We start from the raw sequence: 16,788 nt of genomic DNA, 5'->3' as shown, positions 1-16,788 counted from the left end.
AGCCAGGCATTTATAATCCATTAATGTATTAATATGTGAGATATTTTCTCCTCCAGAACCCAGATGCTTGATTGTTGGAAAGGAAAAAATATATATATTTGCCTAGATCCTAGTAAAATGTGAATAGAGAAACAAGAGACAGAAAGTAGAGAATAGAGACAAGGAAGTAACTAATTGTTGTACTGTGGAACCATGGCTGGATTAAAAATAAGTAAACAAACTTAAACTAAAAAATTCTGTAGTCTGATGTCCTCTGCAATTTTTGGCAGCAGATGTTGATGCTTTATATTGAGTTAGTGTATTAGTCAGGGTTCTCCAGAGAGACAGAACCAATAAAAGAGAGAGATATATATCGTATATATAATAATGTTATATATATATTATTATATGTTATAATGTTTTATTATATATAATAACTTATATAAAGTTCCTTTGCTGTGTCATAAGTAATGTAGAAATTAACTATATCTAATAAGATATATAATTAGTTAACTATAATTAGATATAGTTAATTTATAGAAATTAATAGAATAATTATAGTTAACTAATTTCTATAAATTAACTGTATCTTACAGGAGAAATATATGTATCATATGTATGATAGATGATATATATCTTATATCAAGATATATATCTTATATATGATACATATTCTATATCATATGCATATCTTATATAACATGTGTATATCTTATATCTTGTGTCTCTATGGAACTTGCATTATGTGGACTTGTAATGTTGTATTTCTAACATTTGCCTGTGCATCAATTTTACCTTAGAATTTTTGCATTTCATCAGGACAGAAATTCTATTTTCCTATTTGATGTCTACTTTGTACTGTATAGTTTGCTGAATGAATAATTGAATAATAGTGCAAATAAATCATAAAAACAACAAAAAGTACCAACCTATTATTTCATAAAATATAAAACTGTTCTTTCTTTCTTTGGCCTTTTTGTCTTTTGTCAAATAAGATGGTAGAACAAGAGAGATGATGTTGTGCCTTTCAATTCAATAAATATTACTATATGATACTAATTATATGCACTTTTAAAGACATAACTCCATAAATAAGTAGAAATAAACAGGAAAAATATGTGAACCTGAGATATAAATGCCAAGTAACAATCTGAATAAATACACTTATATTGATTTTAGAAAGTTTAAGATTTTGAGAGCCAAAAGTAGTCAACATAGAAAGTATAGATCTTTGTTTTTAAAATAAAATCTTAGAATGTGTATGTCTTGGATTTTTAATGTCAGCTATTAGAAAAAAAATACAAAAAGAAAACTTCTAGCTTTAACAAGTTTCTTCATACATAAGACTTAAAGCATAGATTAACTATCAGTAATAGAGTTTAACTTTGTACATCCTGTGGTTAACTTTGTAGTTTAAAAGAAAGGCTTTAATTTTAATAGTGTGGTTTCCTTCCACATATGGAGGCTATCAATCATTTACTTTAGCAAAGTTTAACTAGTTTTGCGGTTGATAATATTCACTTAGCTTTGGAAATGTTTTATAAAATTCCCTTTGAACTTCAATATTTTCAGGTAAATATGTTGTAACTTTTTTACCAGAGTGATAAACCTAAAAGTGAAGAATGTAAATTCTAGAGATCTTTTAAACAACTAAATTTTATGGTGGCAGAAGCCAAACTTGCAAAAATAATATCAATTAAATAAGTACTGATAATGGAAAATACGTAAACATTATGTAGAATTTTAAAAGCCAACTCTAATTTTCAAGCATTTTAAAATAAACAATTCCAAAATGCTAAATATATCTTATTTTTAAACTGTAAAATACTTTAAAGTTATTGTATAATTAGTGGTTTTATCTTTCCTCTGCTGATCTGTGTTTAGATCTAATGGTCTGTTTTTAAAATGTATATTATATTCTCCTACTGATATATAACCTTACTATAGCTAGTTTTTAAAATTTTAAAAAGAAAATGTAATTACATAATGAAAACAACATAAATTAGCTTTCAGTAATCTGATTAATGTATTGCATTGTTTTTTGCATCTAAACTTCTTTCATCTGGTATTTTTTGTCCATTTATTTTTTAACACCTCTCCAATGTTTCTTTCATTTCTGTATTAATATAGTTTTTTTTGTTACTTTTCTTCTAGTTGATATAATGAATATGCCACAATTTTACTTATAATTTTTATTTTGAAACAAAGTCTCACTCTGTCCCTAAGGCTAGAGTGCAGTGGCACCATCATGACTCACTGAAGCCTCAACCTCCAGGGCTCAAGTCATCCTCCCACTTCAGTCTCCCTAGTAGCTGGGGCTACCGGCATGCACCACCACACCCTGCTAATTTTTGTGCTTTTTGTGGAGACAAGCTTTCACCATGTTGCCCAGCCTGGTCTCAAACTCCTGGACACAAGCAATCCACCCACCTCAGACTCCTAAAATGCTGGGATTACAGGTGTTACCCACTGCACCCAGCCGCTTTTATTAACATTATGTTATGTGTTTATTGTTACAAATGTAGAGGTTTACAACTGCCAATATCAAGAATTAGAGTATAACAATGAACTTCTTAATAAAAATGAAAAAGAAAAACCTTATGTTTTCATAATTTTATTTTACTACTCCTTGGATTTTTTTTTTTTTTTTTTTTTTTTTTTTTTTTTTTTATTTTTTTTTTTTTTTTTTTTTTTTTTTTTTTTTTTTTTTTTAAATTTATTTATTATTATTATACTTTAAGTTGTAGGGTACATGTGCATAACATGCAGGTTTGTTACATATGTATACTTGTGCCATGTTAGTCTGCTGCACCCATCAACTCGTCATTTACATCAGGTATAACTCCCAATGCAATCCCTCCCCCCTCCCCCCTCCCCATGATAGGCCCCGGTGTGTGATGTTCCCCTTCCTGAGTCCAAGTGATCTCGTTGTTCAGTTCGGTTTAATAGAGCCATTTTTTTCTTCCAGAAATTATAAATGGTATTTATATTCCATTTTTAAAATCTGTAATTAGAATTATTTATACATATTTCCTGTATTTTATTATTATTTTTGTCCAATTATTTGTGTCTAAAATAGAGTTTAGGATTATGTGATATGCACCTGTTCATGTTTTCAGAATAGTGACCAATTATTTGTATAGGAGGGCTGTACCAATTTATGTTTTAGTCAGTATTATATGAATATTCAGTTGTTTACCACATTCTCAACATTGGCCATTTGTGACATTTTATCTTGACATCTTAGTTTACATTTATAGTATCTCACTATGTCCTTAATTTTATGACATAGTGAATTGCTTTCTTTACTAACAAGTTTGGGCATCATTAAATGGGGTTTAAGTCATGTGTATATATTTTTTTTAGATAACAGTTTAATGAGTTTCAACCATTTTTATAAGATTGTTTGTCTTTTTCTAATTGTATTGTACAATTGCTTCATATGATCTGGATAATAATTATTATTTGTCCTATGAAGTTTGCAGTCGTTGTGTAGAAATTTACATGCCTGTCTTTGTGTGGGTAGAATTTTTTAGTACTTTTCTAACATTTTCTACTCCAAGTTAATAAAAATATTTTACTATATTTTGTATCAAAAGTCTTACACTTTGATCTTTCACATTTAATTGCTTTGTCTACATAGAATTGATTTTTGTATATAGAGTGAGGTAGGGATATAAAAATTTTTAATTAGAGATCATCAAATTTCTCATTACTACATATCGAATAGTCTAGAGTTCCCCATTATTTTTCACATCAGCTTTGCTGTATATTAGGTTTTCATGTGTGAGTTTGTGTATGTGTGTGTTTCAAGGCTCTCTCTTCTGTTTCTAAATAAGTATTAGTAATGGGAAATACTTAAGCATTATGAAGAATTAAAAATGTCAACTATGTACAATTATGTATTTAAGTAGAACTTAAAATGTCATATTCATTGATCAATATTTCTTTCTTATACTTCATGTCTCACTGTTTTAATTAATATACTTTGGTTTATTACTGAGCAGGACAATACCATCTCCCTTGTACTTATTCATTATTAATGTCTTAGCTATTCTAATCCTTTATTCTTTCATGACATTCATTATCAGCTTTACAAGTTCCATGGGGAAAAAAATCTGAACTCCTTTTACCTGGAATTCTTTGAATTGATATATACTTAAATCTGATTCAATGACAGGCTATATCTTCCCACTTATTTAGTTTCTATTTAATAGTTATCAATCAAGTTTTACAATTGCATCACTAAAAGTATTATATCTTTTTCTTAAACTTATTTCTTCATACATATCATGAATATTGATAAGGTAAGTGATTTTAAAATTATACCTTTATCTCCTGTTGCAAGTCTATTAAAATGCAATTATTTAAACATTGTTCAGAAATTTTGCTAAAATCTCTTATTAATTGCATATCTTTGGTAGATGATCCTGTGAACTTTTAAAGTAAAACATGATCACATCTCTAAATGATGTTGGGTAGGGTTCTTCCTTTTTAATGTCTTTGTTATTTCTTGTTCTTGTTATCTTTGTGAACTATATCAGATACCCTTTGTGTTTTGTGATTTAAGACTCAACCTTTAAAATATCTTTGTGGTATGAGTTGTGAGTTATTTTCTAAAGGGATGATTATGTTCATCTGGAAGGCACTGCACACACAATTCACTTTAAATTCAAATCCTTATGTAAGGATTGATTTTGAACCAAACAAATAATGTAAATTAAATTCTCAAACTCAGATAAGAGCCTGCCAGGCCATACATCCTCAGAATAAATGTTTTTCTTTAACAAAATTCTCTACAAGCAATAGTTTGTAGACTTTACTTGTTTTCTAATTTAGGGGATAATTTCTTTTTTTTTTAAGTGTATAGGCTTCCTAGGATCTGGTTGTTTCTGGGTTTCTCCAATCCACCATCAACCTGTGCCAGCTTCATAGATGCTAAATGAGTCACTGTCTATAGCACTCTCCTCTCTGTGCTTGTCTTTCAGCTTTGCTGCACATTTTGGAACATCTCTTTTACTTTCTTTCATATTCAACCATTCACTTAAAAATATGTTTCTGTGCTTCTGTGTATTTTTTTCAATTAATATGTTCATGTACTTTGGTGACTTTTCTAATTATCTATTTTATTTGGAATCTTCAGTGTGATTTTAAAGGTTATGATACTGTCAATTGACATACTTCAGGCAGACATATTTTTATCTTACTCTGTGTTTTAACAAGTTATCGCTCATATTTTATTTCATTTGACCCATAGTCTCTAATTTTTCCATGAGAAATTACTAATTAGTAATAATATGCTATCATTTTATTATAAAAATAATTGTATGACACTTATAATTACTCAAAAATATATCTACTTTCTTTCAAACATCATTTTTCGTAATGTGTTGTGCATTTTTTTTTTTTTTCTGACACGGAGTCTCACACTGTGGCCTGGGCTGGAGTGCAGTCACACAATCTCAGCTCACTGCAACCTTTGCCTCCTGGGTTCAAGCGATTCTCTTACCTCAACCTCCTGAGTAGCTGGGATTACAGGCACCCACCACCGTGAACAGCTAATTGTTTCGTATTTTTAGTAGAGATGGGGTTTCACCGTGTTGGCTAGACTGGTCTCAAACTCCTGACCTCATGATTCACCCGCCTCCATCTCCCAAAGTGCTGGGATTACAGACGTGGGCCACCATAGCCAGCCTGTGTTGTGCATTCTAAGTACTCCATAACATCCTTCTGTATCGCAAATTTTAGCCCAGGACTCCTGTGGTATTTTGAATACAGAGATAGCAAACAAAGTCTAATGGACATTGCAAAGGTCTGTATAACCTTCTTTGATACGTAGAAGATACTCAGATGCTCTAGAATCTGAAGTTAGAAAGCTGGTAGTATGATTGCTCATTTCATGAAAGCTGGGAGACACTAAGGGCCTGGAGAGTGCTTGCAGGAGAAAAGCTGTCAATACATTTCTTTCTTTCTTTCTTTCTTTCTTTCTTTCTTTCTTTCTTTCTTTCTGTCTGTCTGTCTGTCTGTCTGTCTTTCTTGTCTTTCTTGTCTTTCTTTCTTTTTCTTGCTGCACCCGTTGTAACTTTTCACACCTGGCTTTCTGTGTTGTTGGAATTCCTTTTCTAGTATAGTAATGCTCTGCAGTATCAGGAGAAACCTTGGGATAGAGAAAACTATCCCATTTAGTTTATTTGTTCGTGGTGGTGGACCTCACACTGTGATTGCTTTTGCCTTTGAAGGAATTCTAAGTGCCATGTGCCACAGATGCACTTCAGTTCCTCAGTCTTCTAATTTCAAGAGATATCAGTGGGATTTTACTGGGATTATTCTACCTATTTTATTTTATAACATTGTGTTTTTAAAAGAAAATTATTACAAGGATCTCGGGATTATTATTATTATCTTTTTAGACAGAGTCTCGCTGTGTTGTCCAGGCTGGACTGCAGTGGCGAGATCTCGGCTCACTGCAACCTCCACCTCCTGAGTTCAACCCTCCTGGGTTACAGGCATCTGCCACCATGCCCAGCTAATTTTTTGTATTTTGGGGAGTTTTGCCATGTTGACCAGGCTGGTCCTGAACTTCCGACCTCAGATGATCTGCCCAACTCGGTCTCCCAAAGTGTTGGGATTACAGGTGTGAGCCACCACACCTGGCAGGGATAATTTTTGATATTGGTGACATCTCACACATTTAGCAGCAATTTCTCTGATTCCTTTCCTTACTTTCTTGCATTAGTACAGACTACCTCTTTTTCAAATTCTTTTCATTATGGTAGGGGCATTGGAAACAAAATGTATGTCTATGCCCAAGTTGCAGCTTCTTGCAAGGAATTCTGTTATCCTACTTTTGATAACCACGTGTCCTCAGCTGATATTAGTCCTGCGCTGTCTTTGGTTAGCTGAAATGGCCTCATGAATTGTGCTCTTGCAGACTGTACTTATTCTGAACCAATGCCCTGGGTCTTGTTGAAGCACAACTACCCCCTGATTTTTTTGACATGTCTCTCAGCTTACATTTTTCTGGTGTCATTTATTTTCATTACTGTACTTCTTTACCACCACCCCACAGTGAAGTAGCTTAGTTAATTACGAGAGGATTTATCTTTATACCAGAACCAGGTAGAAGAACACAAAGTATATCTAATTCTTTAATATATCCTCTTTACTGATAAAATGAATCTCTACTCTTATCACTTTGTAAGCTAACAGCTTTCACTTAATATAGCCTTTTCTTGCCCTCGTGTTGTGTTTTATTAAAGTTCATGACTCTGGCTCACTGTATTTTCTAAGACTTATGTATCTAGAACTCATCTTAGTGATACTGACATGATTTTGTGATTGTTCCCCTTGGGTGTTAGGTTTGGTATTCTTAATTGTAGCCATGATATAATAAAGCAAACCTTGCACTACCTTTTCTAACATCACACATGCTCAACAAACACACACAGACCCCATATATATATAATTGAATGTACACACACATGCACGCCCACACACATCATAGTTACAAATATTTCCCAATGAGTTATAAGACCATTTTCATGAATTCAATAGTTGAAATAATTATGTAAGCAATTAATTATTTTTCGTTTGTCATAAATAAAATGCTTTTCAAAAATGCCAGTGTTTTTAGGAATTTGAGCAAAGCTATATTTAACATCTTATACACACAGGCAAGACTTTGTTTAGACATACATACAGGAGCAGAATTCCTGGGGTCCAGGTTACCTGCATTTCACTTTTAGTAGATATTCCAAATGGTTTTTCAAAGCAGTTGTGTCCATGTGGATTTCCAACCCACGATATGAGTGAGAGCTTCCATCACTCCACATCCCTGCCAATTATTGATAATTTCAGACATTATCTTTATTCTCTTTTTTGCCAACTAATTCAGTGAGAAATTATGTGTTATTATTGTTCTTATTTTGGATTTATCTGATGATGGCTGTGGAATCATTTTTACTTGCTTTTTAGAAGTCCTGTTTTTATTCTTTTTGTAAATATTCCATTTATAGATTTCCAAATTCAATACTTTATTGATTTTTGACATTATTAATATAATCTTTGCACTAAATTCTGTTCCATGATTGGAAATATTTTCTTGTAGTCAATGACAGCTTTTCTTTTTTTTTTTGCAAGTTTAATTTTGAATATATGATTTTAATTTTAATTCAAATTTTGTGCTTTCGATATTTGTTTAAAAAAAACTTTTCCTATTTCATAAAAATTATGTATGTTGGCCGGACATGGCGGCTCATGCCTGTAATCCCAGAACTTTGAGAGGCCGAGGTGGGCAGATAACCTGAGACTAAAAATACAAAAATTAGCTGAGCATGGTGGTGGATGTCTGTAGTCCCAGCTACTCAGGAGGCTGAGGCAGGAGAATTGCTTGAACCCAGGAGGTGGAGGTTGCAGTGAGCCGAGACCATGCCCTTGCACTCCAGTCTAGGCAACAAGAGCAAAACTCCATCTCAGAAAAAAAAAAAAAAGAAATTATATATGTCCTTGACTTTTAAACTGTTTCTTCTTCACATCTGAAAGTTATTTTAATGTATGAGATGATTAAATAAATCTATAACCAGTCCTATGTATTTGTGGAGCGTATGTTTTGGTATTCAACCAAACATAGATTGAACATAGTTAGAAAAATAATTGTAACAATGAAAAATAATGTAAATTAATATCAATATAACATAGCAATTATTATAAGTAATCTAGAGATGATTTAAAGTATACAGGAGATGTGCATAGGTTATATGCAAATAATATTCCTTTTTACATAAAGGACTTGAACATCTGTAGCTCTTGATATCTGTGAGAGTCCTGGAACCAATCCCTGCGGCAGCCTAGGGATGACTGTACTTTGATTTTGTGCATCTGTATGGTGAATTTTTCCTATTCCACTTATTTAACAGTCTGTTCTTTTCCCACTGATTTAAATGGAACGTTGCTGCATATTTATATGTATCATTTAGACTCTGTGCCAATAACATAAATTTTTTTCCGTATTTTTATAACAATTTTTTTATATCTGATAGGGTAATTTTATCTTTCCAACAAAGTCTGTGAACTTCTTGGGTTTTGTTCTTTCAAATGAATATTAGAATTAGCTATGGGTGGCCCATAAGACTACCTCTAGGGCAATATATATAGAGAAAGCATTTTTGGTCAAATTTGTTTGTTATGTGTTTGACATGCTCTTCTTATAGTTTATATTCCTTCCATTTCCTTTGAAGGCTTTAAATATGTATTATGTGTCTATTACAGATTATTCTATTATTATTAGTTCTTAAGAAATACATTTTCTCTTTGTCACTCCACTGAGTTTCATTGACGGTGTATTGTGTTCTCTCACTTTTTTTTTTCCTTACTATGGAATCTAGGGTCTTATGTTGTGAAAGAATCTCTTCAAGACATTTTGGTACTTGCTCTGCGAAGGTCCTACTGATTCTCCAGTGCTATACCATGCTTCATATTACTACTCTGGGTTGCAGCCACCATAGTATATATTTGGGCAAATCTGGACTTTACACACTTTGGGCTCAAGCTTGCCCTCTGCTTCTCAAGGTTAACCTCTTTCTATCTATGGCCCCTCTTGAACAGCTGGTATCTGTGAAGGTTCCCAGTACTGGTGGACAGAAGATTTTTGTGTTTGTTTCTTTTTATTCTAATTCCCATTCCATGATGGGACTACTCCTTTTACAAACCAGTTGCATGTAAGCAGCTCATTCTTAGTTCTTTCTTTTAAGCAACCCAAGAGGCCTGAATTTCCTTAACAGCGATGGGAATTCAAGCCTTATGGAAGCCATTCATACCTTTATTTTTCTGTAAAGATTTCCTGTATCATCAGTTCCCACTCCTCTGACTTTACTGCTAGTAGCTTGAGATTTTTTATTTTTTATTTTTTATTTTATTTTTTGAGAGGGAGTCTCGCTCTGTCGCCCAGGCCGGAGTGCAGTGGCGCAATATCCGCTCACTGCAAGCTCCCCAGCCTCCCGGGTTCATGCCATTCTCCTGTCTCAGCCCCCCGAGAAGCTGGGACTGCAGGCGCCCGCCACCACACCCGGCTAATTTTTTTTTTATTTATTATTTTTATTTTTAGTAGAGACGGGCTTTAGCCGTGTTTGCCAGGATGGTCTTGATCTCCTGACCTTGTGATCCACCTGCCTCGGCCTCCCAAAGTGCTGGGATTACAGGCATCAGCCACCGCACCCGGCTGAGATTCATTTTTTCTTCCCGTCAAGTTCCCCTGAAAGTTGATGCTACCGACAAGGTGTACTGTACCAGTGATCATACTTTATGAATGTAGTTGACTTTTGGCTTTAGAAAATATTTCCTTTAAAAACTTTTATGAGATTTGCTTAATTAAGATCTTTCTGGCCGGGCGCGGTGGCTCAAGCCTGTAATCCCAGCACTTTGGGAGGCCAAGACGGGCGGATCACGAGGTCAGGAGATCGAGACCATCCTGGCTAACGTGGTGAAACCCCGTCTCTACTAAAAATACAAAAAAACTAGCCGGGCGTGGTGGCGGCGCCTGTAGTCCCAGCTACTCCGGAGGCTGAGGCAGGAGAATGGCGGGAACCCGGGAGGCGGAGCTTGCAGTGAGCCGAGATCGCGCCACTGCACTCCAGCCTGGGCGACAGAGCGAGACTCCGCCTCAAAAAAAAAAAAAAAAAAAAAAAAGATCTTTCTAAAAACTATGTAGCCATAGTCTGACACTCTGGTTCTGTGGTTTTGTTCAGCTTGTCACACATAATTGCAGGTTATCAGTAGTCCTAGTCTGAAGGGAAAGAAGTAGTTGTTAGAGTTTCATTATTAAGTAACATCTATCTGTCTCTCTAAGCAAGTTAATTATGTGCCTGTCCTAGGTTGTCTTAAACAGTATTTTAAAACACCCTTTCATTGTGTGTGTTTATTTCTGCTGCCTTAGCCATACACACTGTCTTGTAGTGAGATAGAGTCATGAGGAAGTGGTTTTATTAGAATATTTTTTTTTCTCCTATATGGAAGGGGATGGGAAGTAGATCTATAAGTTGGTTGTCAATGAAAATATTTGTAAAATGTTTGAAGAGTTTTATTCTGAGTCAAATGTGAGTGACCATGGCCCATGACACAGCCCTCAGGAAGTCCTAAGAACATGTGCCCAAGATGGTCAGGGCACAGCTTGGTTTTATACATTTTAGGGAGGCATGAGACATCAATCAAATACATTTAAGAAATACATGGTTTTGGTCCAGAAAGGTGGCACAACTCAAAGCTTTGGGGTGGGAGGTGGTGGTTTCCAGGCTATAGGTAAATTTAAACATTTTCTGATTGATGATTGAGTTTGTCTAAAGACCTGGGATCCATAGAAAGGAAATGTTCAAGTTAAGATCAAATATTGTGGAGACCAAGGTTCTTTTTGAGGTCTTATATTGGCTGCCCTTAGAGACAATAGATGACAAATGCTTCCTATTCAGATTTTTAAAAGGTGCTAGACTTTTAGTTAAACTCCTTAGCACTGGGAAGACCTGGAAGAAAAAGATCTACCTATGTTAATAGAAATTCTTTACACATGCAAATTTGTCACCAGGAAGGACAGCTTTGCAGGGACATTTCAAGATATGGCAAAGAAACATGTTTTGGGGTAAAATCTTTTGATTTTCTTCCTTGTCTCCTAATGTTGTGCCTGAGTCAGGATGGAAGGTACGTCATGATATATAGGGTTAAATAAAACCCATCTGATGAGATTTGATGGCTTATAGGGCATGACTCTCCAGACCCCTTAGATAGGAATTTGGGCAAGATAAAAAAAAAAAAAAAATCAGAGCTTAATCCTCAGGATCTATGGTAGATTGAAAAATGACTTCCCAAAGACAGCCATGTTCTAATTCATAGAACCTTTGAATGTTAACCTATATGACAAGAAAGGATCTTTGCAGCTGTGATTAAATAAAGGATCTTAAAATGAGAAGATTATCCTGTGTTAGCTGAATAGGCCTAAATTGTAAATACATGCATTCTTAAAAATGAGAGGCAGAAGATTTGAATACACAGAAGAAAAGGCAACGTAGAGGAGGAGAAAGAAATTTGATGATATTAGCCTTGAATATTGAAAATGGCCACAAGGCAAGGCATGATGGCAGTCACGAGAACCTAGAGGAGGCGAGAAATGGATTTTCCTCTAGACCCTCTGAAGGGATGGTAGCACCGTAACACCTTTATTTCAGCTCAGTCTTTAATTATTTCAGAATTCTGACCTCCAAAACTGTGAGAGGATAAGTTTCTGTTGCTTTAAGCCACTACATGTATGGTAATTACTTGTCACAGCCACAGGAAACTGATACAGATATTATTACATTTTAACCAAAATATCTAACACAGTTGAAGGGAATGAAATGGCTTAGAATTTCTTGGAAGTTTATGTCTCACTTTAATGTTTTTTAAACCTAAAGATTTTGTTTGACAGGGAAACCTTTATTAGTTATCAGAATAACAGAATGTTAAAATGAGTTGGTGTTTTTACTTTCAGAAAATAAGTTATCCCGCATGGATTATTAGTCTACCTTGTTACTACCTGTATTTTCTACTAAACGTTTGTAATAAAAATGATAAGCATTTATACATTCTAATTACTATTTAGCTATAATGATTAACAAGTGCATTAATTATAATTATTTTATAATTTCATTTAAAATTACATTTTTCACATAAGTATAATTGAACTGCGACTTTTTGTCTTAAAAAATTGAATTATATGAAGACATGGTCATAGTAATACAATGCCTCAGTAGAAGAAAATATATTAAATTTTATAAAGCAGTATATATCTCCTCATGTCCTTTTTATTGTTGCAGTGTATGGTATTTGGTAAAAAAAAAAAAAAAAAAAAAAAAAAAATCAGATAGCTGTGATTGTATGCACACAGTATTAAAAGCTACTTTTCTTTTTCAAGCATAATGAACTTTAGTAGAAATGAATGAAAATAAATGTCCATGGATTTTCTTAATGATTCTTCAGAATCAGGCACCATGAACGTGTTTTCTCACTTGTGTGGACATCTTTATAAGAATCACTCTTGAAATAATACTCAGAGAGGAGCATTTCATAAAGAAATGAAAAATGTGGTTTTAATATATACTCTATTACACCCAAAATGCTGTTTATTTAATATATATTGAGGAAGTTGAAGTTATCAGCCTGAAGTTAACAATATGAAACTGAAGAGTTGAAGTTATCAGTATGAAATAATGTTATCTAATTATAGATACAGATTGAAGTTGTCAGTATGAAATAATGTTATCTAATTATATATACAGATTGATAGATATAGAGACAATTATGGATGTCTGCATATACATGTTAATATAAATACATAAATTTCCTAGCTCAGTTCACTGAGAGAGCTTAGAAGTAATGGCACCCCAGTGGCAAGGAACCATAACTAGTGGTCAGATCTTGATTTCTCACCATTCTGTGATAAAAGGAACCAGAGATCCTTGAAAAAAATGGCTGAGTCTAGGTCTGAGGCAAGAAGATTATAACATTTATATTATGCATTTTGAAATTAACATGGACTATCTTATCATGCCAGGACTTAAGGAAGTACTCACTAAACAAGCCAATATGGTATGTCGAAAAAGACATAGAGGCGAATTGAAAGAGCTCGCAAAGGCCAAAGCTAAAACAATTAGACCAACAAAATAAACAGTGTAGTATTGTGTTATAACATGAAGTACAAAATATCCATGAGATTACACTGATACATATAAATTACTGAATGAATGAATACAAAAACAAGGAAACAGACAAATGGGGAGAATAGGTAAATTTCTCTCACAAAATTTCAAATAATTTATGTCATTTTCTCCTCCAGCAGATGGAGCTTAACTCCCTATCTCTTGACTGTGGGCTGCTTTTAGTGATTTGCTTTCAAGTACAGTATGGAAAGGAGGAACAAAAGAAACTTTATAGTATGAAATGGTGGCAAACAGTACCCTAGTCAGCTGATCAAAATCTGTGTAAACAGAAATAAGTACCCCAGTCAGCTGATCAAGATCTGCATCAACAGCAATAAGTACCCCAGTCAGCTGACCAAGATCTGTGTCAACAGTAATAAGTCATGCTGATGACATACGTACCGTTGATATGAAGTGACAAAAATGATACTTTACCTCTGTGGTCTTCCTCCCAAAAACTCATAACCCCAGTCTAATCATTAGAAATACATCAGCCAAATTCCAACTGAAGGATATTTTATAAATGTCCGACCATTGCTTTTCAAAACGTTCAAGGTCATCAAAAACAAGGAAAGTCTAAGAAACTATCACTGCCATGAGGAGGCCAAGGGGACGTAATGACAATGCAATGTGATATCCTGGAATAGAAAAATGACATTAGGCCTGTAGTCCCAGCTACTCGGGAGGCTGAGGCCGGAGAATGGCGTGAACCCGGGAGGCGGAGCTTGCAGTGAGCTGAGATCCGGCCACTGCACTCCAGCCTGGGCGACAGAGCGAGACTCCGTCTCAAAAAAAAAAAAAAAAAAAAAAAAAAAAAAAGAAAAATGACATTAGGAGAAAAACTAGTGAAATCAGAATAATGTGTCAATATTGGTTCATTTAGATCCATCTATTACAATGTATCACTATCTATCACAATGTATCAAAAGCAGCATTGTAAGTACATTGTACATACATCAAAAGTACATTGACAAATGCACTTATAATTATAAGGTAAAATATTAGCAATAGTGATAATCAGATGTGAGGTATTCGGGAACTCTCAATACCATCTTTGCAACTTTTAAGAAAATGTAAAAATATTCTAAAATAAATGTTTATTAGAAAAGACAGTTAACATTCTGACTGTCTATGTTTGTCTTTCCAGCTCTGTCACCTAACAGCTTGACTCTTTGAGGAATATAGCCAAGCTGGATCCCAGGAGCAGTAGCGAGTTTTAAAGAATGCCAGCCTTTTTAAAGGTAGGTAAAAAAAATCTTATTGAGATATATGCTTTTACCTTCTTAATTAATACCTGAAAACGCAAATCCTATTTAAAACTTCTTTACTTTAAAAAATGTTTACTGGAAATCAAAATATTCAAATATTTGTATATTTACAGACAGTTGATGTCAACACAACAAAATCATGAAACTTGAAGTAACCAGTTATTTCTACATTTTTTAGAATATATAATTATTTTTATAATTCTTTATTTTTTAGTTTCTTTGTTGTATTTTTCCTCACAGTTTCAATTTACATGCAGGTTTGAGAAGATCTAATGGCTATGTGCCTCCTAAAGAACAGAAAGTTATTTCCGTCTTTTATATTCTATTTTTATGACACTTTGCCTAGTCTCTCATAATTAGCGGGTATTATGTTTGTTAAATTGGATATGTCTCATTTCAAAGGGAAACCTCTGTTGAAAGTCACCCATAGGAAACAGAGAGATAAAGTCATAAATTCTCTCGTCTTTACGAATATTGATATGGCACAATCGGGTTCAATTGTTTCTTGCACTGGCAATTGTAATCTGCTTTTCCTTTGCTGATGGTAGGAATCTAAACATTGAGATTTAGACAGATACAGTTAACCTTCACAGAGGTAGTAATTAGAGTACTGCTTTGACACTCCTCTCTTGGTAATGGGAGAATCTCCTCTTACTTAGGCTGTAGTCAAAACAAGCTTGATATTCTCAGTTCTAATCAGTGATCAGTTAAGACTAACCATTGATATAACAACTCAGAAAGACAAGGTTGAAGAGATAAGGCAGATGTGTAATTAAACTAATGTGGCTTTATGAATCTTCCTGTGATATTTGTTCAAACTCTCTATGCATGCCCATATTTCTGAAGTAGAAAAATGAAGCCTTTTGTTTTTCTTTATCATGATCCTTTTATAAGATTAACTTATTCAGTAAAGGTTAGGCTTTAGTATAGTTTTAAAACATTATCAATTAATTTCAACTGTAAGATTTGAGGAAAAAATTCAAATTTTAGATTAAAAATGTAAGATTATAAGATTGAAATAGAATGAACCAGTTAATATCTCCACTGTTAATAATTCCTCCGCCCCATGGTCATCTCTTTTATCTATCAATTTGTTCTCTTCAATATTCAAAATTTCTATGTAGAAAATTTCTTACCTTTTCTTTGTGAAATTTTTGCATTTTTTGTAGAAAATTTTAATTAATTTCTAAATTTCTGACGATGGATAATTTTGGTTTGGGGTTTCAGTCCAGATGTTCTATTTATAGAATAAGAGAAGTGAACACTTTGACTTTTAATTCCTGTAAAAGGCAACTCCATATTCTTAAATATCCATGATTACATCAACCTCAGTATTATCTGTGATGAAAATATGAATAATGAAAAATTAATACTAAGCCATTCCAATGATAAATGCAGCACTTTCTCTCCTTTTCTTTAAAGCATAATGGAGCATTAAAACATCCAAAGGCCCAGATAAATGAGAAGAGACTCACACTCTTTGCAAATGTCTTATAGTTCACTCTGTGCTATATATGATAAGAAGAAATAAAAATAGTTTGATATTTGTTTAACATAAAACTAAAGATAATGACTTGAGGAAGGATCATTTTAAAGAAATTGTCATGTTCATTTGTTTTTAATTAGAGTAGAATTCATATCGATGCAGAAGGCATTTGAAGAGGATGGCTTGAAATTATTTTCTTTTTAATGTGAGGATTTTCATAAATGCTACATAAGCAAATAGAGCTGAGAATAATCTCAGTGGAATGCTATAATAAAATAGAGAGTGATAATCAAGAACAATGAATATATAGGTTTCAAGTCATATTAACTGATTATTA

The 16,788-nt window shown here is 33.6% G+C and overlaps 1 protein-coding gene across 1 annotated transcript in view; it reads left to right on the top strand.

Moving 5' to 3' along the window:
• CDH12 (cadherin 12) overlaps positions 1-16,788 on the top strand; it is a 1,145,481-nt gene that overhangs the window by 341,869 nt on the left and 786,824 nt on the right. Inside the window, exon 2 of the mRNA XM_031666714.1 lies at positions 14,845-14,938. The gene's annotated coding sequence lies outside the window, so the exon portion shown is untranslated. The remainder of the gene's footprint in view (positions 1-14,844; positions 14,939-16,788) is intronic.

Source organism: Papio anubis, chromosome 5 (genome assembly GCF_008728515.1).
Source record: "Papio anubis isolate 15944 chromosome 5, Panubis1.0, whole genome shotgun sequence".
Classification (NCBI taxonomy): Eukaryota; Metazoa; Chordata; class Mammalia; order Primates; family Cercopithecidae; genus Papio; species Papio anubis.
This window is presented reverse-complemented; position numbering and strand designations above follow the sequence as displayed.